Genomic DNA, 6,300 nt, shown 5'->3' with positions numbered 1-6,300 from the left:
AACCAACAATGGCCGATAGTTCGACAATGCTTTCTTTCGAGGGTTCTACTAAGAGCTCCACATCGACCACCGCTTTACCTCCGTCAGGCATTTCCAAGCAAATAGAGAAGTTAAGTGACCAACCAAACCATCCTTCAAGGCTTAAGATCTAGTTGGACAAGGCCAAAGACTCTAGATAGATGAACTATACAATGTTTTTTGGGTACCACACTACACACTAGCTTCCAACAAGCGAGAGACCATTCAACCTTGCCTTCAAGACCAAAGCAGTCATTCCAATGGAGATAGACCTATTCTCACATTGAGTAGAGGCCTTCGATACTTAAAGAAATTCAAAAGATCTATGGGCAACCTAGATCTTTTGGAAGAAGTTTGAGAAAGGTGCAGGTTTGGATGGCGGCATGCCAATAGCACATCGCATGCTACTACAACTCCAAGGTGAAGGAGAAGTACTTCTGATCCAGAGATCTGATGCTCAAGAGGGCTGAAGTTAGTTAGCCAACTGAACAAAGAAAGCTTTTACTCACCTAAAAAGGATTTTATCATGTTACCGAGGTAGTTAGCTTTAAAGCCTATCATCTGAAGCAATGGATGGGACACCTCCCTCTAGCACCTAAATGCTATTAATCTTCGCCTTACTATCAATAAGATGTCTCATGTAAAGCTGATCTACAATAAAACTCTAATTTTTCTATCCAAAAAAATATTGTTGAGCAAACATCTGGAGAAGCAAAGCCTCAGGCTCAACCGACCGAAAGGTGGAACATGTGAGAATCATTTTCTGCCTAGATGAGGTCTAAAGACTACATTGAAAAAGTTCTGGACGAACTATGCACCCCAAGCTAGGCCATTGTGCCTGCTAAGAAAGCCCTAGGTGAGCTATGCACCCCATGTTGGGTCATCATGTCGTAAAACCTTGGCTATCTGTAGGCCTTCACGATAGAAGACTCCAAGCCAGGGGACTAGAGTAGCTAGCCCACCCATTCAAAAACTTGAGATAGTTCAAGGTGAGCTATGCACTCTTGAGCAGGCCACCATGCCTACTGAAAAGCCCTAGATGAGCTATGTACTCTAGGCCAATCATCATACCCCTAAAGCCTCGACTATTCTATATGCTTCCAATATCAGAAGACTTTAAGCCTAGAGGTTAGAATAGGCCCACGCCGGTCAAAAGCTCCTAGAAAGCTGTGGATGAGCTACACAGCCCAGGCCAGGCCACTGCACCTACTGGAAAGCCCTACATGAGCTACGTGCCCAAACTGGATCATCATATTTGTAAAGCCTCAACTATCCCATATGCCTCGATAGTGGAAGACTCCAAGCCTTGGGCTAGAGCAGGCCCACGCCAGTCAAAACTCTAAGAAAGTCTTAGGCGAGCTATACAACCCAGGACAAGCCACCGCACCTACTGAAAAACTCTAGGTGACATAAGCATCCCGGCCAGGTTGCGATCCTGCTAAGTCTCGACTGTCTAATACACCTCTATCAGTAGAAAACTCCAAGCCTCAAAACTAAAGTAGGCCCGCATAGGTCAAAAACTCTGAAAAAGCTGCCAAAAAGCCCTAGGTGAGCTATGCGGCCCAAGCTAGGTAACCATACATGCCTTTATCACACATCCCAGAGGCCGTGACATGCTTCAACTATAAGATAAGTACTCATCAAGACTTTAAATAAGATGGAATCCTAGTCAAGGACCATCAAGCTTTGGGGCCTCAAGAAGGCCCCTCTTTTGAGTCCACAAACTCAAAAAGGGTAGACCTCGACCATCAAGCATAAGATGACCAAGCCTTGGGAAGGCCTCTCCTTTAAGTCGACAAACTCAAAAAGAGATAACCGACACCTTCATAGCTTTCTGCCGATGCTGGGGTCAAGGCCTCAGAAGACCATCATTGAAGCAAAAATTGGATTTGGGGAGGCAAAGCCTCGAATCTCAACACAAAATCATCCACAATAGTCATCCACAATAAGATATAAAGGAAGATTTAAATAAAATTTTTCTTTATTAATGATTCAAAAGTATCGACTCGATAGTCAAGTATGCTACATATGGACTCAAAGTACAAAAAAATATTGGCGCAGGAGCCGCATCCTTGACTTTGAAAAGACTTCCTTGGCACCCACTAAAGGATATTGGAGATGGTATGATTCCATTGGATTGGCTACCCCTGGACCCATCTATCTCTCGGATGTTTCTTTAGAAAACCCCAGGAAGTCAGCTCAAGGGGAAAAAATTGCCCTCTAGAAAGGTTCAACACCTTCAGGAGGACTTGATGCTGAAGGTTCAACATGTTCAGGCACATCATCGACCTCCATGAGATCAGCACTAGAGGTCTCAACTGATCGGACAAGAGCTGGTGGGGTTGGAGAAGTTGATGTAGTGGGAGCCAAGATATCGTTAGCTTAGACTTCTTCCTTACCGTAGATTCCCCCGAACGAGCTCGACCTCTTCTTCAAGGCCGACTCGATTGACTCCAAAGTTGGCCTCATTGCTGCAAAACTAAAGAAAAAGAGTTAGAACCGAATATTGCATATAAAATGATGAGAATTATTAAATCAAAGAATCAACCATACTTGAGGAAGCACCGGCTAATGCCGATGTCATAGAGCATCTGCTCGGCCATCAATTCAACTCCAGTACTTGGGCATCGAGCATCTTATTATAATCCTCGTCCTCGAGAAGGACCAATTTCTTCTTTTTCAGAGAAAGCTGAGGATCACCCCAGACTCAATTGAAACCCCAGGAAAGATCTAAAGAAATTAAAAAAAACTTTTCCAACTGTGGACCAAGAAAGGAAGTCTAATGATGAATTTACATCCATACCGAGAAAGAACTACCACCATCCTTTTTTATGGAGATGTTTCTTCAGACTAAACAACACTCTAAAGAGCAATGTCCTCAGACAAATACTGAGCCAGTCACAGAGAATGATGAAAATGATGATCATCCCAATGGAGTTTGGAGTGATCTAGGAAGGACTTGGTAAAAGTCTAAAATGTTACTAATGAATAAATGGAAGGAAGAATAAAAAGATAAAGACTAGTTCAGAGAGTTTCTTCGTACAAGACAATTGACCCTCCGCCACATGACCTTTCCGGCTCGAAACTTCAAACCGAAAAGATGAAGGATGGCCACATACCTTCCGGCTCGAAACTTCAAACCGAAAAGATGAAGGGATGGAGTACAAGGACCGAAGCTTCTAAGATCGACTTCGGTGATGGTTGAGTCCTCATTGTCGGAGCCCCAAAATTTCCAAACCCTCATATGGGCTATCCAAGCTGTGAGGTTCGAAGTTCAATGACTAGATGAGAAGCCGGCATTAGTAGCAGTCCAAAAAATATCCTCAGACCTAGCTTGAGAAGGAGATGGCCGATGGAGAGCTCCAACCGTCTCGACAGTTCTCGCCCCTAACCCACTATCGGAAGAGCTTCACCGCCTCGACTTCTCGCCCCTAACCTCACTATCGGAATATATTACAAGATGAAATGGAAGAATGAAGAGACCAAATAAGGAAGAAAATAACCAAAATAGTGAAAACACTGGTAGCAGTGAAAGAGGACCAATCGGAAAAGAAGCTTGGAAAGAAAAATGCTCATCAAAGCCAGATAAGAAGACGGCACAGGCGGTGGCAGAAAATCCCTCTTGATGAACTGAGTGGTGGAGCAGAAAATCCCTCTGCCAGAAAATTCCAGCCTGCTCAGCGTCACAGATGGGAAAATCCAACCAGTGGAACAATTCCAGAGAGGAAATAAGGGCCAAAGGATAACGGGCAACACAACATCCTACAAGGATCCAAGATGGTTTTCAGACACAACAGGCACAGCACAGGTAATGACAAAAGCACCAAAATAAAACTGGATCTAGAAACGAACGTTCATTACCACCTGGTCGCTTTATCTTCATCACCACCCGGCCTCTTTCCCCACCAGTTCTTATCTTCAATACCAGCTAGTCCCTTTCCCCAATGATGCATATCGTAAGACAATGAGGCAAGCGATAACTTAACAAGAACAATACCCATGCCCAGCAGCCAGGTCAACTCAAATCTACACTAAAGAAAAATGCAGCAGTAGAAATTGAAACATAATAGGATACGAACCGAGAGTATTATCCATACAAACCCGGTGGCAACCATCAGAAACACAGTGCAGAAAGATTCTCAACAAAACCATGCGGAGTATCTGGTCTCTCATGACAAATGTAAGTAAACATTAGACCTGCTGCAAACATAAGCATCTTATGAGAAATTTTCATAGTATTAGCTCCAAAATTAAAGGTGTCTTACTCAGCCCTAGAAAAGTCAAACAAAACAAATAATGTTGCTAGACAAAACATATTAACTACTCCCTGAAGTTGCAAATCAAGCACTTAAAAATACAAATGACAAGGCTTTTCCCCACAAGAACACCATCTCGATATGAACAAGCTCCCAGCATAAGCCGGGAGATTGAGATCTGAGATCCCACATGCCATCCAATGAAGAGAGGTTATCCTTAGAGGTTGTCCTTCCATTTGCCTGTCTACTTTGACCTCTGCCTCATTTTCGGCGCTTCCTCTTGAGCCTCCTCATGCGCTTCTTCTTCCACTGAAGAAAGCAGAAGAAACAAGATTAAGTTATAAGAAAGATATGATGAGACTAAAGCTACCGACAAGAATCATGGGAATGTAGGAGTTGCAGTAACAAAGCATTCATAGAAATATAGGAAAAATAACAGATGGAGGAGAAGGTAAATAGAAACTACCAGTATGCAATCTGCCTGTCAAATTGCATACTAATTGTATTAGAGAATACCCCTCAAATTCCAGAAGATTAATGATCTATCTTTGGATAACCAATGATTCATTTATGTTAGAAGCCACCAAAACACTTCAACAGTCACTTACCTCAATTTCTTAGATATGTCTAGGTTTATTTTAACATATACTAGAAAAAAGACAAAGAATAGCAAATCCCACAGTATCCTTAGCAATCACTAACAAACGGTCATGTTCAACCAGAATAGCTGTATTTAAAATTCTTGCACCATAATTATTTATCAGGCCATCACCCACCAAGGGTTTCAATATCATCAATCATCATATTCTCAGCTCGATAGATAACAATACATAATCTGTGAACAGCATATGCAATAGCATCTCCTACATAATCTCTTCAAGCTATATATCCACAAGCAAGCAATATACACCAGAAAATAAAGATAAAATCCCACGCAAAGATGGTTCTCTACACATTTTAGCCAGATAAGTACCATGCACTAAGTGTTGCAACCATGCAATAATCATATACTGGACATGTCGGATATAGAAATTTGTTTTTTTTTAAAAAAAAATCAGGTTCAGGATCCTCAAATTAAAAAAAAAAAAAAAAAAAAAAAACCAAGTACCACGGATAAATCAAGTACTAAATAAAAGAAGAACGGCACATAACCCCCAAAACATCAAGTACTGTGGAATGGAAACCAATGAATCTTGTTATAGGGATCAAAAGTTCAAGGCGATCTCCCAGAGGATCAAGAAATCAACGCCCTATCCCAAGAATTCAATCACCAACAAATCATCTTCAGAAACATATCAAGTAAATTCCATGATCATTACTCAACAAAGATCTAAGCAACTAATACCTAAATCACGCGAAAATCATCAAGAAATTTCATTACAAAACCCAATTCCCAATTCCATGTTCGAAAATTCTAATCGGTTGCGACCGACAAAAAAGAAAAAATAAACGTAAAGATCAAGATCCCAATAGGAAGCAAAGAAATCTTCATACCTTCGCCCTCATTGTTGCAAGGATTTCGAGCTCTCAAACCTTCACTTCGATTTCTCTTTCGGACCAAGGGTTTCGAGTATTGGGGAAGAGTAAGAGGCCTATCGTCCCGGTATTTATAGAGCTAGGGTTTAGAGGATTCTGTAGATGAATCCTAATTCCGAAAGGATTTTCTTAACAGATGCAATTTGATCGAACAACGGGGAGATCCTGACCGCCCATTTGGTGATTGGGTTCTCGATCCGTACCGGGATTGAACTGTGGAGGAATTTGGGTCGGGCTCAGAGTGCCTATAGGTCAAATTGGTATTGCAAGTTTTTTAAAAAAAATAATGCAGGCTATGTCTCCGTCTATCGGATCAACTTAAGCGAAGGTGTTTAGTTCGAAAGAGTTGGAGCTTGAAAAGAGAATGAAAAGATGATTTTATTTCAACATTTATTAGAGAGACTCCATTTCATTTCGATTTCAGGATGGAATGAAAATATACCAATATCCCTAAAACTTATTCCCAATCTCTCTTGAGGATTCAAATTTT

General features: G+C 41.5%; 1 long non-coding RNA gene across 28 annotated transcripts; it reads right to left on the bottom strand.

Moving 5' to 3' along the window:
• Positions 1-2,193: 2,193 nt before the first annotated feature.
• Positions 2,194-5,922, bottom strand: LOC105033792 (uncharacterized). 28 transcript variants are annotated; one of them, XR_012138448.1, is made up of 4 exons: positions 5,769-5,922; positions 4,098-4,583; positions 3,871-3,953; positions 2,194-2,748 (listed from the first exon to the last, which is right to left on the bottom strand). It is a non-coding gene; the product is annotated as an uncharacterized lncRNA (long non-coding RNA). The 28 variants fall into 28 exon arrangements; XR_012138454.1 differs by having other exon boundaries at positions 2,194-2,497; XR_012138453.1 differs by having other exon boundaries at positions 2,194-2,489.
• Between the last annotated feature and the right edge of the window lie 378 nt (positions 5,923-6,300).

Source organism: Elaeis guineensis, chromosome 2, assembly GCF_000442705.2.
Source record: "Elaeis guineensis isolate ETL-2024a chromosome 2, EG11, whole genome shotgun sequence".
In the NCBI taxonomy this organism is placed as follows: Eukaryota; Viridiplantae; Streptophyta; class Magnoliopsida; order Arecales; family Arecaceae; genus Elaeis; species Elaeis guineensis.
This window is presented reverse-complemented; position numbering and strand designations above follow the sequence as displayed.